This window comes from Corvus moneduloides, chromosome 5 (genome assembly GCF_009650955.1).
Source record: "Corvus moneduloides isolate bCorMon1 chromosome 5, bCorMon1.pri, whole genome shotgun sequence".
NCBI lineage: Eukaryota > Metazoa > Chordata > Aves > Passeriformes > Corvidae > Corvus > Corvus moneduloides.
In genome coordinates, this window is record NC_045480.1 from 24,044,907 (window position 1) to 24,071,704 (window position 26,798).

At 42.5% G+C, this 26,798-nt stretch overlaps 1 protein-coding gene across 8 annotated transcripts in view; it reads right to left on the reverse strand.

Moving 5' to 3' along the window:
- The window catches only part of APBB2 (amyloid beta precursor protein binding family B member 2), a 184,869-nt gene extending 166,988 nt beyond the window's left edge, over positions 1–17,881 (reverse strand). For 3 of the 8 annotated variants that reach the window (XM_032108082.1, XM_032108084.1, XM_032108078.1), the window contains exons 1-2: positions 17,755–17,855; positions 427–499 (exon numbers count right to left, since the gene is read on the reverse strand). The gene's annotated coding sequence lies outside the window, so the exon portion shown is untranslated. The other 5 variants (XM_032108080.1, XM_032108083.1, XM_032108090.1 and 2 more) reach the window with 5 other exon arrangements.
- Positions 17,882–26,798: the final 8,917 nt, after the last annotated feature.

Consider the following 26,798-nt stretch of genomic DNA (forward strand, 5'->3'; position numbering starts at 1 on the left):
ATCTTTCCCAAATTGTTCTTTTAATCATTCAACATGCACATCCTCATCTAGAAACACCAAGCAAGATGCAGCCCTCCTCCACAACCAGCTTTTACAACCAAGGATGCCACACGCTGTTTTTCATAACAGTAAGAGGTAACACCAAGTCAGAGTGCAGCTGGCTGCAGTGAGATGCGTGTTATTCTTCCTTTGACTTCTCCACATACTCTTCCTTTGACTTCTCCACATACTCTTTTCGCCCGCGCTCAGTGATGTGGGCTTGAAGCTCTTGAAAAAGAGCATGAATCTAAAATTACACACAACATTTAGTCTGAATGGGTCTTTGAAGGTTTTCAAGAGATTTCTCCTGGATTCAACAACTAGCTTTTGGAAGAGCTAACAGCAGCACCTTTCTTGTATCCCTGCAGATGGGATGGCTGTACTCACATCTAATCCCCAAACCTTCACTTTACAACCTCCTCCAGCTTCTCTGCCTTAAGTCTTCGGAAGTGCAGGGAGTCTGAAAAGAAATGGAATAGAAAAAAATTAAAACCAAAATGAATTTTTGCCTTTTCTTTCAACCTGTCTTAAAAGAACTCTTAAGTTCATTTAAAATTAAGAGTGCAGCTTTCAAGGCATAAAAAACGTTTCTTAAAAAAAGAACTTTTACAATGAGAAAGGAGTTGGAACAGAATACCTCAATATTAATGGTTTTAAAGAGCTGAACAGGAAGTTCATGAAAGGTATCCTTAGCCATGAACACTTTGTGGTTTTCATTGAAATGTACTGATGTATCACAACTTTGGCTGAACTTCTAACTGCACATATTTCAGGGCATTAGGTAACTTCAGAAAAGAAGTCCTCTCAGCACCAGGGAAAACTTCTCCATTACAGCGCTGCCTCTCGTGTTCCATTGAGCTGGTGGGCTTTCCCTACCTCGGTGGCCAAAAAAGACCCATGCTGGGAGAAGGGGATGATGAAACACATAAGTAACATCAGTCAGGGTCTAGACAGTGATTTTCTATGCAAGCCTTTCTTGTTTCCATGCCGTGGTAAAGCCAGATTGAGAAAAGGTGTTGAACTGTAGCACTCTGGAAAAACAAAACACCGCAGCAACGGGAGTCGGGCCAAACACAACTGGATGTGTTTGCAAACCCTGCCAGGAGCATAATGACCATTGTAAAATGTAGCTGTCCTGACAAGGCAAAGGAAAAATGCTCCCAAGCACATGCTATTCAAAGCCTGTGACAGCTTAGGCTGCCAGGCTGCTAATTCCTGCTGTTTGTAAATTCTTAAACAATCTGTTGACTAGTCTTTCAAGAAGAAATAGCCTGGCACTCACTCCAAGTCTTTTCTTCACATAACTATCCGTAACAAAAGAAGAGTTGACCTGCAAGTAAGCCAACAACCAGCCAGAGGAATTTCCCTCCTGCCAATTCCTGGATGTCACACAATCCCTGTAGATGTATTTACCATGCTAGTTATCATTTACATGACCAAACTCTAGCTTGCAGCTGGCACTTTAACAACAGTGCTAAGAATCCAGGTGGAGAAATTTCCCCAGGGACTATGGAAAGCCCTTAAGGGCACCTACATATCAAATCTATGACTCGGTAAGAAAAGATAGATGTGTAACTATTTTACTACCAACTGAACAATATTACTCAAGATATGTCCCTCCACTTTTTCCCCCAAAACACGTAAGCGCAGTTACCAAATATTTGAAATATGCAGGAATCCTTACATAAACTAGACATTAGAGCATGTGTTAAATTCCCCAGCACTGCCAATGTAGACAGATCCTTTCATGATTAAGCACAAATGGTTATGCAGGAACTGAAGGCAGGCACCTTCATGGCAGATATGCAACATTCATAACTCCTTTGTTCTCATGTCTTGCAACACAAACCATCTTACTAGTCGTTAAATACTATGTTTCCATATAATTTTAAAATTGTTCCACAATAAAGTGTTCTCTAAATATAATGCTTTCCTCTACCAACACTAAAAACACTGCTTGAATTAGGCAGTTTAATATGACCAGGAAGGCTTAATAGAGAATGAGGTGAATTTAACAGCAACCTTTAATTATTTAAATTAAATAATTTCCCTCCCTGCTTGGGGCAGGGGGGGAAATTAGAACTAATCAGCCACAATGAACTTTCCTATCCATTTCAACCTGGGGGAAAGTTTTACATCAGGAAAGTGTTTGTTAATCTTTCTCTCTGGTCACACAGGGACATGAGCAATGCTACTACAGGTTACCCATCGGGGAGGGAGGTGTTCTGCCCTAATTGCAGCCAAAAGGTAGGTCTGTACAGAGAAACCTCAAATAACACTGCAAGTTTACATCTGCCTTGGCAGGGAGCAAAACACAAAAAGGGAAACAGGGAGAGATGTTTATGGTCCAACCCACCACAGCAGACTGAAGCATCAAACAGTACATGTGCTTACAGCTCCTCTGCTCTGTGCCACAGCTTCCCCGACCCTACTCCCGTTGCATCATGTACAAAAACCATTAGTAATTGTCTGCTGCTGTGCTCCTGCCTTCAACACAAAGCCGTGCATTTTTTGAACGCTGCTTTGTATCAAACCCACTGCAGTCAGTTAGGCATTGCTAAACACTTTTGAGTCCAAACACAGCTACCCTACTTCACAATATATTGCAGATTGTTTTAGAAGTGGAGGAAAGGAAAAAAGCAAAGTCAATAAATCTTTAGCTTAGGGCAATGTTACCTTGTGTTTTGCAGCTGCTCTATAGAAAAAATTATGCTTTATAGCAAAATTTAAGAGAAAGTTTTTAATTAAAGAATATCTTGATCTCAAAACTTCACCAATCTGATTCAAACTCCAGTTCCCTCTCATCAGATAAGTAGTTTTGGTTTATATACCAATTTTTTAAAAGTACCAGTTGAACTGCTAGGACTAAAAGCATATATCTGAAAAACAATCCTGAAACTACAAAGGTCTCACTGTCTGCCAGGAAAGAACATCAAAAACACGCTCCAGCTTGGCTGGTGGTTGGACACTGCCAGCCTAAAGCCAAAGTGTTCAGAGCCAGATACTCCAAGTAAGAGCGAAGCTGTCTCTGCACTCTTCAGCGCGCAAATGACCCAATGTCAAGACCCAACGTCCAACCTGGGGAGAGAGAAGGCATAATTTCCTACAAACAAAGTGACATGGCTTTCAACCGTGATTCAGGCCCCACTTATATCAGAGGGAAGTACTTCAGCACATCTATTCTACTAGGACAAGTAGGCCAAAATCAAACTAATGAAGACATTAAAGTACTGCCTAAAACGCAAAAGCAAAGCCAAAGGAGCCACATATTGCTAAGCGAAATGAACACGTATTTTCCTGGTAGGTAAAAATGTTTTCCCAGAACATCAAAATCCCTGCCACAACTTAATAGCAGCATCCCAAACTATTTAGATCCAAAGGTTTTTTAGGAATTTTGGAAACAACATCTTTTACAGAATTAAGACTGCATAATGCCATGTTTAACTCCTGACCATGAGTGACCCAAAGTTAGCACTTCTCCTCACAGTCCATCTTACCTTACTTGCGCCAATTCCAATGGGTTACTTACAATTAACATACCACCTATCAGTTACAAGGGTGGCAAATGTTTTCCTTTAGAGAGGAAAAGCTTCTTTTCTACACTGTTATTTGAGTCTAACACGGGATAGATTGTACCACCTGTATAAAAGGTTCACCACTGACTCTCTACATAAAAACTTGAATTGCTGCCATAAAGATTTTAAATACAGTAGAGTATTTAGAGAGGTCAACCCTCATTCTTGCTCTATCATCTTCTCTGTTGACCTTACAGAGCTGTCTTGATTTGCCATGCAGGTCTGCAAGGAACAAGAAGAGACACTGCTTGGACCATCACTCCCTGTCTTCATGGGTTGGAGATGGCAGCCCCTAACTTACATACCATGAAGTGGGGACAGCTGAGAGCAGGCAACTCCTAGCACTGCTCCTAGGTCTACTCATCCTTCTCCAGCACTATGTTCAAAGATACAAATCACTTACCCACAGTAAGGCTACACTGACATTTCAAAAGATCACGGAGAGGAGATGTCCTTTGGTATTTTTAACACAGGCAATTTTTAACACATACAAACTAAGCCCCAGACCTGGGGGGTTTCAGGTCACACACAACATGACTATGAACTTTATAAATTCAGATAATGATAGTATTTATAAAATAGAAACGTATTATGCAACTCTCTGTATTTAACACACTATTACAATTATGTATGCAGTGAAGTCCTTGCCAAAGCTTTTGCAGCAAGAAAAACCAGAACTCTACTGAAGCTTTTGGAATTCACCTCCTAGCAGCCAAATAGGAAACTGCAACCACTGTTTGGGAAACCATATAGCCACAAGCAGTTCAAAGCCCAGGAATTATAGAGCATTTTTCCCTTTCCCCTGGCTGAGAAAGCCAGTCCAGTCATCCTTTGTGCCACTTCCAAAGACAATTAGCAAAATCTGTTTCAATTAGCTTTTCCAGAGCTATGAGCACAAAGAAGAGTACTGTACAACTTCAGAAAGAAAAGGTGAGATCAAAAACAGGCAAACTGAGGCAGAAATGGAAAGGAGGCAGGGAAAGACCAGATAAAGCAAGGGACAAGAAATCCCAAAGCATGTCCCCCCAAAATGCTGGGTACTATGTGGGGTAAAGCCAATGCTTGTGTTCAGAACAAGGAGCCTTATTATACCAAGTTGGATTTCAAACTATCTTTCTCACTTCTCATTATCAAAATGATTCATTTCTTCCTAGACAAGACCGCCACAGTACACAGTATAATGGCTCTACTTCTTCTGTATAATGGTTAGATACATCTGCATATCTGCAACATCTTACTTAATACCAGCAAGATTAACGCACGTTTTGAGCATTCCTAACTTCTGGTTGACAAATTTTTTGTGGCAATATCCCACCCCTAGTCTTCCCCAACCTAGGCGTCTCCTTTGCTCCTCTATTGTTTCCCCTTTAGTACAATCCTTAACTGCTTTGTAACTCTAACAACTGCTACAACAAATGTTTTATTAAAGACCAGATGAAATAAAAATATTTTTCCTAACTCACATTTTAAGGTAGGAAAAAGAATATAAAGGATCATTTACTCTGACATAGTCTACCAACAGATTAACTTACGCTGCATTTTGTCCCATTTTCCATACATGGCTTTAACCATTCTTTCCTTTAATATCTGTTTTAAAACTTAACAGACTGACTGTTTCTTCTGTAAACACACAGTGGTTCAAACACACCAGGGCTGTTACCATTTCAAAAAATAACTTTTACACATGTTTATATTCTATTAGAGCCAAATCAAGAAATATGCAAAGAATGAAAACACAATACTTCATTGCTCAGAGCAGAGGTTTAAAACACCATGAAGTTCTCTTTCACAGAGTCTACAAGAAAGATGGAGAAAGAGGATATAGCGACAGGAAAGCAGGAAATGGCTTCAAGTCAAAAGAGAGTAGGTTTAGAGTAGATATTAGGAAGAAATTCTCTACTGTGAGGGTGGTGAAGCACTGGAACAGGTTGTCCAAAGAACCTGTGAATGCCCCATCCCTGGCAGTGTTCAAGGCCAGGTTGGATGGGGCTCTGAGTAACCAGCTCTAGTGAAAGGTGTCCCTGCCCATGGCAGGGGAGTTGGAACAAGATGAGCTTTAAGGTCCCTTCCAACCCGCGCCATTCTATGATTCAATATGGAGAATACAAAATATGTTTAGTCACCCAAGAAAATAACAGCTTTTCCTACAGCTTCTGTTTCACTTACTCCAAGAAGCAGCAGTCTGCTGAGAAGGAAAAAATCAAAGTTCGTGTTTTCCCTGCCAATATGAAAAGTCACCTCAAGGAAATCCACATTTTATGCAACAAAATATACCTATTAATTTCTGTTCTTTATAGAATACCTAGTATAGAGCAACAGCATTGCTATCTCTGTAACCACCAGTAACCACCAACACTGGGAATTAGTCAAGCAACTAATTGCAGACAAGCACAATTGTGTCACAGGCCTTGAGAGGAGGTGTTAAGTCACTCCATGCTGGGGAAGGGACACATGAGACCTTTCAGCTCAGTTGGCGGCTTGCAGTGCTCATCCTCAGAAATCCCGCACTGCTGTACTGAGATAACAAGTATATGTTTGTACAAAGGGGTCAGTGACGTGAAATTAAGCCACCAAATTTCAACCAATTTTGCTATCTGAGAGCATGAGAATTAATTCATCAGAGCAAAGCTCTACTGCTTACACATTCTAAGTTTATTTGGAGCAGCAATTTATGCTCTGCATGCTGAAAGGTTACATACACATGACAGTCTTAATAACAGTCGCTCAAAAATTCACACAGAAAGATCCCAAGTACTATTCCCACTATGCCTGCCTGGATGCACAGGCAGTGTGTAACTTCCCTTTTATAGCACTAGGAAGTGTGGCACACATGTAATTAAAGCATCAGAGTTCCTTAATAATAATAATATGATTCCACATCTGATGGTTGGCTGCAGTTTAACAAACAGAAGAGCAATTAATGATTTGCACAAAACCAGGATGGAGGCTAAAAGCAAGATTTGTTTCCTCTAGACAAAGACAGAAGGACCCAAGTGATAATGATTACCTGTGAATATTCAGGAAAACAGATCATCTGTGATAAAAGCAACCTCGAAGTGTCTGGTATGCTATCATCACCCCTAGCTCCTATTTTTATCCTCAAAAAACAAAACAAACAAAAAAAAAAGAATTGACTAGTTTCTTTTGTATTACCAATGGCCCTACTCAGAAAAATAAGATGGTAATTACTCCTCCTTTTAAAAAACACCTTTTCTTCTTTTTAATACCTTCTTCTGCCCTTATAATATGGGCCAGCAGTCAATTACCATCTCACAGGAGTAAAGTCCAAAACATGCCACTTGCCTGAGTGGTGGCATCAACAGACCTCCTTTGGCAACACAATCACTGCTAACAGGCAACTTGCATCCAAAGTTTTTAGTTCAAAAAATTAATACAGTTTAAGAAACTCATCTATCACAATCAGTATTTAGGGGGAAACCCCATCAGTGCGGTACGACCTAAACACAGCATCTACCTACGCAATTTCATTTAGAATGCAGGAAAAAAACCACAAGACTTGCTGTTCTCCCTCCTCCCCTTCCCCTGTGATTCATTTCTGAAGACAAAACTTCTCATTTCTAACATACATGAAATGTTCATGCTTGCCTGACTGGATGTGGAAAGGAAAGTACAAAAAGAGTAACTGGGTCAAGGGAGCAATTATCAAAAGTTGTATTAATGTGGAGAAAACCATGTGACAACAGGAAAACCAGCAGATCTAAAAATGCCTGTAGGCATGCTATTTCTTAACTCTGTACTCAGAGCATCTAACTAAAAGCTGCCAATCCCATGCTAACATTACAAATACTTTGCTTTTATCTTTGAAGATAAATGTTTTAAGAAAAAAGGTTGTTTTAAACACAGATATTATTATAGCATGAAAAAGCATGGAGCAAATGAAGGAAATGAGCTCTTAAAGCCTCCTAACACTACTTCTCTTCAGAAGCAAGAAGTGAACTTCCTGATCTTGATTCTGACAATAAGCTGCTGTTCTAAAGTAAGCTCAGTTTCTGAAGCCATTCCTGGTGGCCCTTAAGATAACAGCACTAGACTTAGACTTCCCAGTAGAGCTGCCTTTTTTTTTTTAATACTTGCTCCCCATCAGAGGGTATCAAACCCACACTGTCGTTTCACTGGCAAACCTCAGCAGACACTCAGTAAAACCAATCTACTTCAGCTGCATTACTTCATCTTGTAAAATTGCGAGCTTCTCTGGAATTCAAAGTCCTTTGCTTCAAATTGAAACATTTTATCAAGATATTGTGTTGCTTTCTAGTTATGGCTAAAAACCGCGACAACACCCATTTCAAAAGTACTAATAATTTTACTACCATTTCCTGTATGGTGTGCAAATACCATCTGAAGTAAGAAAGTATTAACTCCACAAGAGTCAAGCGTTCATGTGTGCACTGCTCTGTTCCAAAGAAAAGGTTCTTTCACCCACAGCTTCTGAGAGAGGTAGAAACATGGCTAATCAATGAGCCTGTCACACTCAACTTACAAGCCTTTGGAAAACACTAGTTTTTAATCATCCATTTTTACCAACCAGCTGTGGCCACTTGACAAGATTTGCACAGGGTCTCTCACAGCCTATTAAAACTCCCTGTTGTGCTGTGAAAGCATTTGAGGTAGCTTATGCTTCTGAATTAGAGATAATAAAAGCTACAGACACTACCACATTAACAATAGCCAAGAAAATGCAAAGGAACATAGCTTGTGCATGAAACTCCCACGTGGAAACTCCAGTTTCTGCAAAACAAAACGCAATTATTCTCAAATTTGGGTACTTAGAATCTTACAGGATAAACCCTGGTCTGTCCTTAAAACAGATGAGGGGAGAAAAGAATAAAACCTAGAAAACATTTTTAAATGCATTTATATTGTACTTAGCACAGACTATGCCTCCCCACTGCTCCACAGAGGAGTTTTATATCAAGGTTAGTGCCTAACTCCATGCAAATGATTTAGGCTTATTTTACTGTTGCATTTTGCAGCCAATCTCATCATCTAGCTCCTCTGTGTCATTAAAATTCCTCTTCATCTGTTTATGTACTCGTTCCTGCTTCCACCTGAGCCCTCTGGCAGGTGCCTTTCCTGAGCCAGCCTTTGGGAGCACCAGTATCTATCTTCATTTTGGAATTGCAGGGTATGTGTGTCCTTAGAGCATCTCCTCTGTCAGTTTTTAAAATCTCTTCAAATTCAGTTTCATCCTCTACCTCATGGATCTAGAATTTCAACACCTCATTTCAAGCTCACCTTGTGCGAGGAGGATTCACATCCTGCCATAACAGCACATTGCACCTACCCATGTTAAAAATATTTGCTTGCAATCTCAGCTCAAAGAACGACTCGAGAATGGGGAAAGCCCAGTTCCCTGCCTGAACACTGGCTGCTTGAGGAAGATACTGAGTATTTGCACTCAGCAGCAGGAAAAACTCAGGACATGCTCACTCCATGTGCCAAGCAAGAGTGCTCTAGGAAAACTCTGGACATACGCTGTGTGCCAAGCAAGAGTTTTCTAGGACAGCCTGACAACACTGTGCAAAAAGTATCCATCCCATTAGTCTGGGAGAGCTAATGACAGTAGCACAAATATCAGCAACCTGTGAATTTTCCATCTCTGTACCGCAGCAAAAGTATAGGCAGCAGAAGCTAAAGCTCAACACTAGTTAAGTTTGAAGTTGGATCAGCATGTCGTGAATCAGCTCCACACTGTCCAGGCTTGGTTTTACGGCCAGCATGTTGTGTGGGTTGACAGTCTTATTTTAAACCTTTGCATATGTGTTACTTAACCCATGGATTTAAAACAACCTTGGGACTTACAGACATGAACCTTAACAGCTTTCTAGGAGTAATAGGATTTATCAGGCCAAAAATTAAGGAGTTACAAACTCAAATTTCTGATTTATAGCAGAAGCTCATATTTCCTAATTTAAGTCCTAGTGCAAGCTGGGATACCAGATCAAGTGCTGTTTTTTCCAGCTCTATATTTACACTTCAAGGATTACGTAGAAGCACATAGCAGAAGCAAAAAAATCAGCTAAATGCCTCAATGTGAGCCTTTTGGGGGAGGTTCAGAGAAGTTTGGGTTACGTGTCTTCAAACAGGCTTTCAAAGCAGCATAGATCTAGACATCCATCTCAACTCAAGGAAGGAGGATCCAAATTTTAAATTTAGGAAAATAATATCTTTACCTCGCATATGTGCAAAAGCTTAGAAAATCATTGTGAGGAAGGGTTTCTCTTCTGCTCTGGCAGGAGGTGCAGCTGAAGAATTTCAGCCTCACCCATGCAAAATTAGATATTTATTTTGGATAAATCCCACAAAATGTTTTCTGCCCAGCCAGCACTCCTACCTGCAGGTTTGGCAGCAGCACAGCCAGGCGCTGTGCTGCAGGATGGCAGGCAGCCAGCCGCCAACTCCGGGGCCTCTCCGGAGACTGGCAGGGTAGACTGCTCAGTAGAGCCTCAGGGTTACTCCAAGGCAAGGATAGTGACAGCTCTCAGCTGCCCCATCTCTGAGGCTACAAGGGTCACCAGAGCCTCTGCTACCAGGGAAACAGCAAATTTAGGGATGTACCTTGCCATATCCTGCCTGTCAGCTGTTCCCATCCCTGTAAAATGTGTACACACATTGGAAAGGCATTGGAAAGGAGGGAAAACGAGCACCACCTCCTGACTTGCTGGTTGGACCAGAGAAGCACTGAGGGATTCCCCTTTTTTCTGCCTAAAAATGAGCAAGTAGAACCACATCACTTCATTGTATATGTTGCTACACACTGGCTGGCCAAAACCAGAGCATGGAGACTATTTCTGAATCAACATGCAACACATGCTGGCTGATTTTAGCCCAAAGCAAGATAGAATACAACAGAAAAGTGACTCCTGCCTGAGGAACAAACCTTTAACAATGCTCTGAGGATCCCATAACTTCAGGACTTCCTTGGCATCAAGCCTCACTGACATCCACCAGAGTCTCCCAATCGCCCCTCTTGATCCCCTTCCCCACACAGACCCTCACTGAGAATACCTGAATTTTCTGTGGTCTGCCATCAAGAGTTACACTTCAGTGCAAGGGCATCATAATATTGACAGGCTGTTAGGGTGCAAAGCCAAACTTCCCAGGGAACACTTAAACTGTTTCCCCGACAAACAGCACCATCTTTATCACATTAGGACATATCTATATTGGTTTTCAAAAAAGAATTACTGGTCCCTAAATGCCCATATGCCTCTACCAGAAAGCTTCCTATATTTTGGCAGGTATAGAATCATCATTTTTACCCATGCTTAAATTCATACTTGCAAAGGGAAATATACAGGATATTTCACTGAAAAATTTACACATGTCAATGCTGACATAACAGCATGCAAAGATTATAAAAATAAGGTTAAAACACACCTACATAATTAAGCATGGTTTGCTAGCAGCTCTTGCACATGCTTAAATAATAACACATGCTTAAAGCCAACACTACTTTGTGTTACTTCAATATCCTTTGTTAGTCATCTTACCACTCTACAAAGTTATCTAACAATAAGTCTGATCTCAAACCTTTCCGAGAAGCAAACACCAAATAATTAAAAACATGGGTTTTTTCTAATGTTTCTCTTTTCAAATACACAAGTATCATCAAAATTTTTTCCTAATTTTGAGACCTTTTTAAGGGAATGAATGTCAAACTTGTATAAAAAAAAAAAAAACCTGTTTTTTTGAGTACATATATCTTTTCATATACTGTGTTAAACCACTCTCTTTACTGATGGTTCTTCTGTTGTTTCACTGTTTTCTTGAATTATGGTGGGAAAAAGAGAAAGGGAAGGAAAGAAGAAAAAAAAAAAGAAAAAGGCAAGCAGACTCCCACAGGACTCAAAAAATATGAGTTATTTCTCAACCTGCCACTCCACCAGGGTACCTGACTTGGTAAGACCTCACATTCCCCAAAGGTTTCACACCCAGATGAGTATCAGGGAGGAAAAAAACCCAACAAAAACCCACGGAGATCCTGCCTCTCCTGCTCACTTAGGAGGCATGCAGGGTGCCAAGGAGACAAGACCATCACATAGCGCTGAAGGTTTTCTTAAAGCCACATGCATCCCAAACACCCAGGCTCCCTGCTGTATTTACTTCCAGACGAATCTTGCTGTAAATAGATTCTTGCTTCATAGATTGCGGCCTATTCATATAGATCTCCAACTCATCTAAATAACTTAATTAAACTATCTTTCCATTATGCCACATTTAAATCCCAATTTCATCTGTCAAATGCCAAATTCTCCATGGGAGAGCATTCCTCCTCCTTATTTCTCTTCCTTGCAGTTCCCTTTCATGTTTCGTGCTGGTTCTCTGCACAGTGTCCTCCATAGGTATACAATTCAACACCTTGCTAAGAAATATCTTTTCCTAACAATAATCCTCTTTGCAAATAGAATTAACAAGGCAAGTGTAAACACGAAAGCAATGAACTAGTTGTCATATTTACCCAACTGCTTCCACCTCCTTATAATGAAGTTCTATACTAAATACATAGGATGGCTTAATGTCAAGCTCCTCATTTGCTGAGTTCTGCAGCTGGCCTGTAAGAACCCTGCAGCATATCCCTTCAACTCATCTGAGAAATTATATTTACAAGGTTTCCAATAAAGTCTTAACTAATTTGTGCCAATATCAGTCACACTAATGACTGCCATTTAATAACTGTTTGGAGGGCTTCCTACCCAGAGAACACTGCAAAGAAAATACAAGTTTCTACAACAGATGGCAACAACAAAATATATGAAGCTTGCAGTAGTTTCTTCTGTTAAAACAAGTTAATTCATAAAGGTAAGGAACATTTAATGCCTGTCAATTTCCTTCTCTTTGGAATCTGTCCTTCACACACAGTAATTACATCGGGAAACCTCTCTCTGTAACTAGCTAATAGACATACGGAAAAAATCAGTTGTGACTAAGAGTACTGCATGAAACATATTTTAACACCAACATTAAACCCAAATGCTATTTCTAAACACATCATCTACACTTGAAATCTGCAGAAGTACTTTAGAAATGTTCCTTTTGGCGCCTTTGAAAATTAAACTGCACTTGCACTAAAGGCAAACAAAAACGAACCTCCAAAAAACGAACAAAACAACTAAACACACTGCAGAATTGCTTAAAAGCATATCGTAGTGAAGCATGACTAGTGCTTCCAGGAGGGTTTTCCCAAAGGCAGACAGAGCTGATACTTTGTCTGACAGGGTATATTATCTCGGGTGCAATGTAATCCAGCAAGGAAGACAAAGGAAAAAAAAGATTCCCCTTAAGTTTTCTCCAGAAAATAAGAACAGCCAAGCAGTAATAAATCACTCAGTTATAACTCTATTTTGGCATAGCTACAGGAGGACACCACTGAGATTTTAGTGGAGGTTTTTAAATTGTGAAGTCTGACAGATTAAACTGCCAAATACAAGTCTGAGAAGAGTTTGCTTAAAGTACTTTACAGCCATAGCACTATTCATAAGGTAAAACAAACCAGAATTACAGACACTGGCTATCTGGGACTGAGATCAGAAGAAAAATTTGCATATTTTATCTTCTAGGAAACCTCCCTCTATCACATATTACTTTTAATGCACCACTACGCAAGTTAGTAGTTTACATTCATGAATTCCTAGACTTCATTCAGCTGAGATCAGTGTTCAGTAACAAATGCAGCAAAGACTACTGATAAAGGCACATATTTGCATCTAGTTAATCATCCTAATTGGTATGCAGATAACTTTAAAAATGCACTAATCAGTGTTACATTCAGATGGAGGGTTTGTTCAGCAGTAAAAATCACAATCTAAATACTTATCCAAACAAATAACACATTTTCAGGGGAGACTGAAGCTCAGCACATTTCAGTTAAAGAAAGAAAACGGTTTTAACATTGGAAGCCAGAACTTAGAGGCTGTCCTTAGATCTCCAGTTAAATCGAGTTTTATCTTTTTAAGACATAAAGAAACCCACTACAGAAGGTTAACTCACTGTCTTGCGAGTGATGGAGACCAAGTGTCTGTTGTCTTTGTCAGCGCAGACTCCTACATTCATTTCCAGTCGCCTTGGTGCAGGGTCTGCTCTTACACCCTGGGCAATAGACTTCAGCAACCAGGACCTCCCAGATGAGGCACAGATAAACCAGTGTTCCTTAGCAATCCCAGGGCACTCTCCGCAATGCTTCCCTCAAATTCTTCTGCTAGAGCTCTACAGCCTCCCACCTGTAACACCCCTTGCAGGTGAATGGAAAGTGGTAAAAGAGACAATAATCTCAGCAGGGATTCCGGGGAAGCCAAGCAGAAAGAAGGAATTCTTTTCACAGCCAGAAGCAGACCTACAGACAAGCAGCACTCCTGGCTAAAGCCCAGAGAGGCTGCAACAAGGTCCCAGGAGGCTGCCCACAGACCAGAAAGGCATCTGGAACCAAAAGCCACCAAATGTTTTGAAGGGAAAGCTTGCACCCAACTCTGGTAACACACAGCTGAGAACAGCCAGAGGTTCAGAGAGTATCTCTAGTGGAGGTTTTGAATGAGGGCATACTGTTCTTATTTTTCCTTCAACACCTGCTTACATGGAGACAAAAAAAAAAAAAAAAAAAAAAAAAAAAAAAGACAGATTGCAGGAGACAAGAGATTACAAAGAAAGCAGGCTGAAGGGTAAAAAGAATTAGGAAACTAAAGCAGGACACCACACAGAGCCTTCCAAAAATCACACTCTGCTCCTTAAATCTCTGGGGACAGGATGGATTAGTCCTCTGTCCGGATTAGTCCTCTGTCCAAGCATGATGAGACAAGGAAACAGGCACAGAGGTGCTAGGATACTGGTCATTGTGAGAAGCGGTCAGGTACTGCTGACAGACACAGTACCCATTATACAGCATCTGCAGCTGGTTGTATTCCATGTTGCACACGGAGTATTTTTCAAACCAACTACAGACTTCATACAAGTTCAACTACTGCAACCACCATGCCAGATATCTCAGCTATTCTGCAGGGCAACAAATGAGACAAATCCCATGCACAACTACCTCAACTAGACTTGTTTTCAAATTTGCTTTAACTTCATTTAATTCCGGTCTTCCAGTCCCAGCATATCTTGGAGAACTGGTCTCAGTTCACACTATCTGGGTCTACTACACAGTCCCCCAAGACCTCCTTTTTGAGAAGATTTATGAATTACTTTTTTATTTGGGGGGGGAAATTACTGCAATTCATTTTTTAATCTGGAAGTTAATAAGATCAAGCATCTTACACATGCAAACATAGTCTCCTTTTGTACAGCTTGGACTTAAAGGAAAAAGATTTTCTACACAATTACATGCAGTTGTTAGACGACACATTATTTTGGAGGGGGGAAAAAAAGCTAACATGCAAAACATTTCAGAAAGTGTCCACTAAGCACATTGCAACCATGTAGCGATACAAACTGTAAAGCAGGAATTTTTATAGCGGTTTTATAAGGGCGTATTTCAAAAATAAGAAACACTAACACATAAAATCTATATTCAGTTAACTCAGACATACAGAAAAGCTTTTCCTGAGTCACCAAGCCTCCTCTCCTACTGCCACAGCCAAGCACACAATACAGACTTCCTCAACATATCCTCAAGAGCCAGTTAAACGACTTGCTCCCATTTATCCCATTTTAAGGTTGTTCTAGAACCTGAGCCCATTTAGGGAAGAAAATGTGTAAATTCCAGCTTAAATTTATTCGTGCCGGTTTATATCCATTTGTTCTCATGCCAACATTGTTCTTTAGCTTAAACAGCTCCTCTCTCCCTTTCTCGTGTTTATATTGCTGCTGTACTTGCAGTCTGCAATCATATTCAATCTCAGCCTTATTTGCTAGGCTAAACAAGCCAGGCTTTCCTTGTCTTCTCTGGAATAATTGACACTGCTGTTCTCCAGGCTCAATTTGCACTGACCCACCCATGGCACAGGTGAGAGAACCCTTGCCCGGCACTCCCCAGGAGCTTGCACCCATTCCACCACCTCTCCTTCCTGTGTCCTGGCCTAACACACTCCACCATCACCTTTACTTTCTCCATAGCAGCAAGGCAGCAGCAACTTGGTCAGCGATCAGCCAATGCACTCAGCACATCCCTGGCTCTACTGTTCCCAGTAATGGAACTCCTTGCTCACAGCAGGGTACAAAGGCAAGACTTCGTGTCCCACTAGAAAGGGATGTACAGTACAGTTTGTTTTCAGGGTGGATGATTTGTTCCAGTCTGACTGCACATCCTGTGTCAAAGCTTGCTATCTGACGGAGATGTAATCAGTCGATTGCTCACCATTACCTATCAACTACCAGGTTCACTTTAGATTTTCACAACCTCTGCTAAAAAATCCTCACAGCAGGCAATCTCAAGTACTCAAATTCCCCCTTAACTAGCTCCTGAAGTCACCACTCTCTTCAGCTCAAACCCTGCAGCAGCCCTTTCTAAGCTCCTCAGGCATTTCCTAAGGAAGTCACCATCCCTTCTGACTAATGGCACAGCAGAGTCCACTCAACACCACACCAAAAATGACCAGTTTTGTCACTGGTTTCCAACTTAGCTGCAGAACTGAAAAACAAGAAGAATAATCCAGGTTTCCAAGTCACGCATTCCCTCTCCTAGCAAATGATTCCCACAGTTCTAATCTACTATTTAGATGACCCTTGCTGGGAAAGGCACATTCACTTGCACTGCTTCAGAGCCAAGAATCTTCCTTGTTACAACAGTTATGTTTACCTCATAACACAGGATAAAATTACTCTTTATCCCAAAGAGTCTTCTCCAGACCTTGATTTCCCTTAGATGACAAAAAAAAACCACCTCAAAAATACAAGCCAAAAAGTATTCCATCACACACTTATTGCTATAAAGGAAGAACAAAAATATCCACACTCCACATGACTGTTCCAGGCAAGGAAATTAATCAGCCAAGATTTTGTCCCAAGGTCACCGTAAGAGGATGTCTCTTCCTTTAAATGCTAGGACATCTGCACTCTTATTTTAACTAAATGTAATTATGCCGGCAGAAAATAGTTTTAAATCCAAGACAGAAAACTCATTCAGGCGTTCAGAAAATACTAGAGCACGAGACGGCAGGATGACGACATGTAGGATCTAGAACAAACTGGAGGAGCACACCGTCGAGCTAGAGGACACAGCAAAGCTGCAGCAGCTCAGCAGCAGCTTCTGGGACAACACAGCAGATCTTCCGCGAAGCACTGAAACTTGCAGCAGATACTGTTACCCTGAACAGCTGACTGCAGATACCATTTACCATGTACAGCTACCAACAGCATCCACAACACACAAAGCCTACCAGCGCATCCCCACTGCAAAGTTGGGGTTTTTTCTTGGTTTTAGTTATTTTGTGTTTAAAGCCCAGAAGTACGCTTACCCTCCCTAGCAAGCAGGAGCCCAGACAAGAGCTATAAAACATTGCAAACAAGCAGGCAAAGCAATGAAGGACAAATACAAACCGTTACACTTTCCATTTTATCTGTCTCTCTAGCCGCTACGAAAAGTAGCTCCGTTGCTGCCTTGGGACCCAAGCAAATTCCTGACAACTTCCAAGACGCGTTCGTGGGGTTCACGTTTTGTTCCGAGGACTGTATTTTTTGCACACTCCCATTTGCAGCCCCGCGTGCAACCCTCGAGTACGATTTAATCACAGAGCTCAACTCGCTCACTCTAGTAATTAAAAAAAAAAAAAAAAAAGGTACTTCTACGGGTACTTTTGCCACTTTTCAGCCTTTTTTACCGCACCACCACCAGCAGAACAAGACCGGCCGCCGCTGCTATTTACCGCCCGCAGGAACAGAGCCCACGCTCGCCGCAGGCTCGGCCAGCGCTCTGCAGTAGCAGCGGCAGCGCTCCCGCACACCAGGGAAAGGCAGCGGACCGCAGCCCGGCCCCGGCCCCCCACCCCCGAGACCGGGATGCCCCGGAATCGCCCCAGGCAAGGGCGGGGGGACCCTCCCCCGGCCTCCTGCCCCGTCGCACGGGCAGCGGCCCGGGCGGAGCGGCGGCACCGCGGGCGGCCGCGCACCGGGGCTCTGCCGCGGGACGTGCTGCCCTGCCCTGCCCGCCGCGGAGCGCACCTGCCTGCCTGCCTGCCTGCCTGCCTACCTGCCTGCCTGCCTGCCCGCCGCTCCGCCGCCCGCCCCGGAGGCGCCCGAAGCCGCTGCGGGATGCGGCCAGCCTTCCGGAAACGCTTCCCAGCCCGCTGCGCTTACCCAGGAAACGATTCCGGCCGCCGGCCGCCACCGCCCCTCCTCTCCCTCCGCCCCGGCCGCCGCCCAGAGCCGCGGCCCGCAGGGTGCCGGCCGGGCGGGGCGAGGCGGGCGAGGGGGCGATGGCTGCGCCGCCATGGCGGCTGTCTGCCCCCGCCGCCCCCGCCCCCCCAGCCCCGCGGCCTCTCGGCGGTGCCGCACTCGGGGCTTTAGGTCAACAGCTCACATCAGAGCAGAGGTACCTCTGTGAAGGGGTAGGGGTTGTGTGTGAGGCAGGTCTACCCCCTGAAAAAAAAAAATTATTTTTTTTTCTCCTTAGGGAAAAAAGAATGGTCTTGGCTCGTGCTTGGCAAGTGTAGTCATGCCCATATCAAGGTGAGGCAGTGGTAATTGGTAACACTCCCCAAATGCCCCCTGCTTTATCGCAGTGCTCCTCTGGCAATAATGAGAGGCACAGAGGTAGACAGCCGAGTAGGCTGGGAAGCCCTAGAAGAAGGTTTTACCGCTCTCTACAATTACCTGAAAGGAGGTAGTAGACAGCTCAGGGTTGGTCACTTCTCCAAGGTAAAAAGCAATAGGACCAGAAGAAACAGCCTCGAGTTGCACCATGGGAGGTTTATATTGGATATTAAGGAAAATTTCTTCACTGAATGGGTTGTTAAGCATTGGAACAGGGTGCCCAGGGCAGTGGTGGAATCACCATCTCTGGAGGTACTTAAAAGGACGAGTAGATGTAGTACTTGGGGATGTGATTTAGTGGCAGTTGGGTTAATGGTTGGACTTCCTGATCTTAGATATCTTTTCCAACCCTAACAATTGTATGTTTCTATGATTCTAAGAATGGGTTGTTTTCCACGCTGGATATGGACTCCAAGTAGCAACATGGCCCTGGGTTAAACACCCACATGGCTGATGAACATTAGCAAACCCCTCTGGTCACAGACTAAAGGCGTGTGCTTGGCATTGGCATAGTGCTCCAGGCAGCTCTGTTCTGGTGGGTGTCAAAACTCAGGTAACCAGTGTGAATGGAAAGGAATGGGGTGTTCTCATGTGTGGCAAACGAACAAGTAAAGGACCAGGCCTGGCAACTTCACTGCTCTAACCTGTATGCACTACTATAGGGTTACTGTAGAGTTGAGATTAAATCCCTAGACACATCTTGAGATGGATTAGTAGAGAATCACAGCAACGTCCTGAACAGTTAGAAATAAGGCTTAATAGAACACATCCATAGGAAGATACTTCTGTTTAGCACCTTCCAAATACGTGGAATATTGTCTGTTCTGTCAAGATAGGCTTTTGAGATTACAGGGGAAGTAACTGGTCATTGCTAAAGCAAAAAATTCAACATAGGATGGTAGTTCAGTGGAAAGCAATGTAACAGACCTTTTACTTCTACACCTTATAACAATTTTAGGAAGTCCCTGGAACAGTAGATATGCAACAATCAGCAGTAAAATAGTGTCGTATTGGAGTGACCTAAGATGTATAAGGAGGTCAAAGAAGTCTATTACAATAATGAAATTGCATCTCATACATTTTCCTACATGTTCTTGTAAATGTAAACACATTTAGTAGTCCTATTGAGGTACCCAAGTCTACTTTAAAATTTATTACACCTTTTACAACAGCAAATCTATTTATCTGCAAGAGGTGATTTTTCCTATGCATTCTAGAACTTTCTTCTGTATTTTGTTCCCTGCCTTTACAACCATGTTCCTGGTAATAGCAGAACACTCATGAACTGAGAACAATTTAAAGGATTGTTAAGATTAATAGCAATATTATGTCTTTAATTAGAAATGTTTATGGTTTTAGAAGATCATATTGACATGCACCAGCCTAAAGAAAAGAAAAAAATATTTATAAGTACTACAGTGATGAACAAGAAGAAACAATTAGGGAAAGTAATTCAGAGCAAAGCACCTAAGAATTATACTTTAATATTTAATAACTTACTCTTAAATGTATTGTTCTTTTTTGTAGTGGTACCCACCTTTTCAATTTGTCTTAAAATTGGACATGATTTAATCTCCTAACACTTTTATAAGCTAAAACTCCGATTTTAATTGATATTTTTAGATCCAAGACTATGATGATGGTCAAAAAAAGCCTCCAAATGGTTATAATGATCTGTAATAAAAACATGTCATTGTGATCAGTTTCAGAAGGACCAATGACCTCCTGAGAGGTCACCAAATTTCAGCATTTGCAAATCAGGTTGCTTCCCTCTTCAACAAAGCACATCATCCAGTAGGAGGGAAGGCTTTCATGCTTGGACAGCGTACTGGAGAAGAACTCTCCCTGGAATAGGCACTATATCTACTGAAGAGATGCAAGACAACTAGCAGGTTACCAAGATTGTTGGTGAATAGCCTATTAATAAATTTCCCTGAGAGAAAAGCTCAGGCAAGATACTCAGAAATTAATATTCCTTTAATAAAAATAAGTGCATTGTGCTTTTCGCTATGTGGTAGGAGTTACGATTAATATTTAGTTACATAGTCTATATAATGCACTTTGGATTGTGGTGTAGAAAGCAGTGCCATAAAAATGAAGTGTTGGGGAAACAAAATAAGGAATTTCATACACATCCCAAATGGACAGCCGCTCAATACACTCACTTCTTGGAAACATTTCTACGTGGATGCACAGCTTGCCTAGGCTCAGCAGGTCTCATCAAATATTTCATAGAAACATAGAATATCATGATTTGGAAGGGACCCACAAGGATAATCAAAGTCCAACTCTTTTACTTAAGACACAAGCATCTTGTGGAATAGTGTTTATAAACAACAGTGGGGGAAAAAAGAGACCTTTCTATACTATCAACTCATACCAAAAGAATTTCATTATCATCTTGCTGTTCTGTGTGTGAACCACTGACTGCAATTTTATTTTGGTCAAAGTGTCTCCGACTTTGCAACAAGGAATGACAGTCCATAGGAGTCTCCATTGGCAAGTAAATCTCTGCAACTGACCTCCCCCAGTGCCACACGGGTTTGCAGGCACTGCATCAGTACTGACTGTGCTCCAAGTGTGCTCTCAGGAAAAGTTCGTCGTTTCTCCCCTGCTTTCTTCTATATACCAGCTTTTTACTTATGGGTCAGTCCGTGTAGAGGGATAGAGTACGCAATGATCCCATCTCGAGAAACTCGTCTCTCTTACTGCAGCGGAAAGCAGGAAAGTGGTGACTATGAAATAAGCAAGGCTACCATCTAGTGGTGTCACTGCGCTTCCACAGCACGGAGAAACACACCGTCTTTTGCTGAATATATTGGTCCTAAACACAGAAACTTAATTAAGAAAATTCAGTTATGGCAGAATGGTAATTTTCTTCGCAACACTTTCTCTAACATTTTCACACAGATACATTAAGTCTCCATTTTAAGTACAAAATCAAATCATTTTCGAGAAAAAACATAAACCACCACACACAGTGCACAAGCAGCTGGGAGATTTAAGAATTAGACTCGTGGCATGTGTTTTTCATTACAGGCTTGAACATACTTAGAGGGTTCAGTCCCCCAGACACATTGCTTCTCAGGACCTGTGTGAAAGCATGTATCGCTCCCATTCTTTCGAATTCCTGTCTCCCTAGTGCTCCCTGGGCTAGCATATAGTGAAAGATTAATTCTGCCATGGACAAACTTCCTGTGTTATTTATAGAGAAGCAAAGGCCACAAGACATCAGTCTCAGATAAGATTATTCCAGTAGTTAAATCAAACCAGGAACTAAATCAGGGCCTCCTGCTATACTCATGGAGCCCTCTCCCATTTGCTATATTAGCTGTCTCAGGCACATTGCCACTACGTTAACGAAGGCTGTATGGGAACAAGGGCAAGTGGAGCAATTTGTAGGCCAGCAGCTCTCTGATATCTTGGCGTGCCAAGCAAGGCAGAATGATAATTTTGAAGTTTCTCTCTAGCTCTTCAGGAATGCAAAGCCTTGCATCCAGGAATGGTTGTTAAGGTAATTATAAATGATCTCTTATACATCTGTCTAGATGTAATTCTCTGATTTCTCCTTTCTCTGCCTGTTACACAGCAGTTTATTGAGATTTCCTACAGGAAGGGTGAAGGGAAGGTGGCCTGACCTGACTAGCCCCCACACATATAAACTCCGTGGTTATGTGCTGAATTTACCTAGCCCACCCACTCATCCAAACAGGGGCAGCTCCATTTTTTTTATTATTACAGGCAAGTTCTGAGGGGTGTGAGCAGGGTGACTGTGTTTGCTCACAAACAATCACCATATTAAAAACAGGAGAACATACCAACTAACCACTGTAGGAAAACAGTCCATTTGGGACTTCCTTCTGGCTGGAAAGGCCAGATGGGGGAAAGCTGCTGTTTGTGACAAAAAAGCTGCTATTAATGCAGAGTTTCTAAATGCTACAGTAGCTGCTTAGGCACTGCTAGAAGCCAGTAGCTGCTTTCAGAGCTGACTTTTCTGCAAACTCCGCTTACTCTTTTATGTGGCTCTGGTGGACAAAAATACTCAAAAGCTGCCACAGAGCAAGGCCTGTAATTATAGGTGGTCAAATAAAAGAATAGCTCACACTTTCGAAGCTGACATCTACCTAGATTTTCTTGCCTTGGCTGCTTAAAATGGGAACTACAGCCCTGATGGGCATTGAAACATATGATCACCAATATTTACCTACAACTGAGAAATAGGAATACAACAGAGATTTTGCAATGTAGGTTGCATTTGAGACTACAAATATTTTGAGTTGTTCAAACAGCACAAAATAAAGCACACCTTGGAAGTTTTAGGAAAACACCTATCCATTGCCAGCAGCTGCTGTGCTTCAACCCCGCTGCGCTGGCATCTTGGAGCTTTCCCTGGAAGAGCTTTGCTGCAGGTTCTGCCCAACAGGCAGCCAAGGATGGCATATCAGCACAGCTCCCTGTGAGGCAGTCAGGAAAGCCATGTTTCAGGCCAGAATGGCTAACCCACTCATGGTCTGTATGGGGCTTTGAGAAACCTGCCTGGTATAGTTGAAGGTGTTGCTACCTGTGGCAGGGGGTTTGAGACCTCTCTCAAAGATTTTTGAATAGTCTTGTGAACCTGGAGAGGTCACATTTGACTGGAAGCTGGAAAATGTTGTTCCAGTTTTCAAGAAGGGCAAGAAGGATGACCCTAGGAACTACAGACCTGTCATTCTTTCTTCAGTGCCTAGTAAAATTATGGAGAAAATTATTCTGGGAGTTATTAAAAAACATTTGAAGGACAACACAGTCATTGGTCACAGCCAGCATGGCTTCATGAGGGGAAAGTCCTGTTTCACTAACTTAATTTGCTTTTATGACAAGTTAACTCACCTAGGTAATCAAGGGAGGCCAGCTGATGTAATCCCTTTGGATTTCGGTGAAGCTTTCCATACTGTCTCTCAAGTATCCTTCTGGACAAAATGTTCACCACACAGCTGGATAAACACATCACGGGATGGGTCAGCAACTGGCTCATGGGTCAGGCACAAAGGGTTATTGTGAGTGGGATGGCATTAGGCTGGTGACCTGTCAATAGTGGGTTTCCACAGGGCTCTAATTTAGGGCCAGTGCTCTTCAACATCCTTATAAATGACTTGGATGCAGGACCTGAAAGTATAATAGGTAAGTTTACCAACAGTACTAAATTGTGAGGAGCTGTTGACTCCCTGGAAGGCAGAGCGGTACTGCAGAGAGACCTTGACAATTTAGAGGGCTGGGCAATCACCAACTGAATGAAGTTTCACAATGGGAAGTGATGGATTCTGCACCTGGGTTATACATACAAACCAGGGAACAAGATGCTGGTAAGTAGCACCTTGGAAAGAGACCTCTGTGTCCTGGTCAGTGGAAAGTTGAACATGAGTCAGCAGTGCCCAGGCAGCCATGGGGGCCAACCATGTCCTGGGGGGCATCAGGCACAGCATTGCCAGCTGGGCAAAGATTGTTCCACCCTCCTCTGCCCTGGTGCAGCCTCACCTTAAATATTCTGTGCAGTTTTGGTCATCACAATACAGGAAGGATCTAAAGCTGTTAGAAAGTGTCCAAAGGAGGGCTATGAAGGTTGGTAAAGGGTCTTGACAGGAAGTCATACAAGAGCAGCTTGATCTGTTGAGCTTCATCTGTTCAGCCTGGAGAAGAGGACACTGAGGGGAGACTTCATTGCAGTTACAACTCCCTTGTGAGGGGAAGAGGGGGAGCAGACACTGATCTCTTCACTGTGGTGACCAGTGACAGAACTTGAGGAAACAGCATGAAGCTGTGTCAGGGGAGGTTTAAGCTGGATATTAGGAAAAGGTTCTTCACCCAGAGGGTGGTTGGGCACTGGAACAGGCTCCCCAGAGAAGTGGTCACAGCACCAAGCCTGACAGAGTTCAAGAAGCATTTGGAAAATGTTTTCAGACACATGGTGTGATTGTTGGGGTTGTCCTGTGCAGGGCCAGGAGCTGGACTTTGATAATCCTTGTGGGTTTCTTCCAACTCAGTACATTCTATGATTCTATCATCCTTAGTAGATGATCTTTAAGGTCTCTTCCAACCCAAACCATTCTAGAATTCTATGATTCTATGTCATGCATATATACACACATCCACTAATACACATTAAGAGGTACAGAAAGCTAAGATAAAGTTGGAAATGCTAGGTTTGCTAACAGCAGAAGGCCAGTGCTTTGTCTCTGAAACAAGAGAGACAAAAGTCCAGTGTCTAATGTCCTAAATACAGCTAGAAAAGCCCAGGCTGCAAATGCACTCAATGGGAATTTTGCCCTACGTGTATAAACGTACACGGGAAAGAGCAGCATGTTTTGCGTTTATATTTGCAACTGTAGAATGTGATAGAGTCCCATTGTTTTTCTGATCCATAGTGTAGTTTCCCTCACAACCTAAATATTTTTCTCCACTGAGACAGGGATTTGTTTCAGCATGCGCATTCACAAGCTAAACTCCTCCACTAAAACGGGATGACTCAAGGTCCAAATGATAGTGTTCATACCAGCATGTGCTTTGGGCAAACAGTTCAAAACAGCGCTTGTTAAACTGACCTTCAGAAAAGAAGTTTCTCTATCAGTGACAAACACTGTCTAAACACTTCTCTAAAAGTGGGCATTTGGAAATACTCTCCTCCTTGTATAGCGTGAAAAAATTCCTGAAGCAGAGAGGGAAAAAATCCTCCCTTTCTCTGCATGGTTGGTACTCTGAGAGCAGCATCTGAAGATGCATAGGAGGCACTGTATGGTTAGGTTCTGAGACTGGCTGGGTCAAAGGCAGCTTGAAAGGGGTGATGTTTCCCAACTGGAATTGTTTCACTGTGTTTTTAATGTTAATTGCTTGCAGTTGAGCCAAGACTAACAACCTTCCACCAGTGACATCCCCAGCAGTGTCAGAGCAGCTGGGCCCCTGCGCTGCTGCATCGCCCAGCCGGTAAGAGCAGCACGTACAACACAACTGTATTGCATTAGCGAGACACTGGGTGGTCACCACGTGTAAAACACTTTGTGTCAGCATTATAACTCAAGCAAAAGGTTATGTTCTGCCAGATGTACTTCTGGAAAGTGGCTATTAATGTAAGGTTAAGTCTCTCATTCTTCCGCACTTTGAAATCGAAGACTTGACTTGCAAGTACAAGTGGATAACTACTGTTATTTGTAATTAACATAGGCATTGGTACAGCCAAGGCTTTGCAGATCTCATTGCCTAAAAGGCACAATTTGCTAGCATGACTAAGGGATGCATTTAATGCTTCTATATGCTGTTACAGGGTGGAGAAGCAAGAGCAGCTCAGATCTAGATTGTGAGGCTTTTTCTCTACCGTGGTCACAGTGAGAAAGAGTCAAAGCTGTGCTGCTCTGAGTCACTTCTGAGTCACTACCCCGCCAGGCCTGCCCACCAAGTATATGCAGTGGCTAGGAACTCTAAGGTATGCCCTAGGAGTGATTAAGAAGAGGTAGTTTGATGCTGGCTCAGGTGCAGAAAATGTCTTTCCCATGCAGTCCTGCAGAGTCAGCCCACTTCAGGACAGGACTAGCTAGGCAGACTCAGGGCAGACTCAGGGCAATCCAGGGACCCCAAGCTCTTGGCTTCACTCACTGGGCTGGCAGCAGCTCTGTGCCAACATCACTCCCCAGGTGCAGTAGGTCCAACAGAAGAGCCATGCTTGAACATCTTAGAGACTGTCTGCAGCTAAAGCCTTAGATCAGAGCACTTCTCCAACTAAAAACAAAATCCCCACACTTCTCAAGAGTGTGCACATGTAGATTAGGAAGCAGATTCTTTGGCACAAGTTAGTGTAAATATTGTGCTACATATGTCCTTGTTGTGTAGGAGTTCAGGGTAGCTTTTACTACCCTGGACATTTTTGTTGTGCAAGTGAAGTTTTTAGAGAACATGTTAAGCTGAGCACAACTTATTTCAGAATTTATGTAAGTGGGGGTGAACATACATACAAAGATCAGTTGGAAACTGTTGACCAGAAGACTACTCATAAGATACAACAAGAATACAGGACCATGTCAGTTATGTGGAAAAAGCAAGCATCTTCCAGGATTCTGTGACTAAGTTAGCTAAAAAATGGGGCATTGGGGTTTTTCATTATTTATTTATTTATTTTCATGAAGTGGCTTTGTTGTTCGCTGATTTCAAATGTCAACTACTTTCAATTCCACTAAAGTTCTCCATTTGGATAAAAAAGATAGCATGAAGGAATACCTTTTACACCTGCCCATCACCATCAGTCTGCTTTTCCTTCTCCCCAAAAGATGATAGCTGATGTCCAGGCCATAGTGTAAGATGGCTTGCTGTGCTGAACTGGAGTAGTTACAAGATTTCACAGTAAACCCCCTTCACATGAGAGTCCTCTTCCACAGACGCTTCTGTTGTCATGCAGGCTGGACAAGCCCTTTTTTCTTCAGCAGACACAAAAGCCCTTGCTATTCCCTTCTGGCAGAG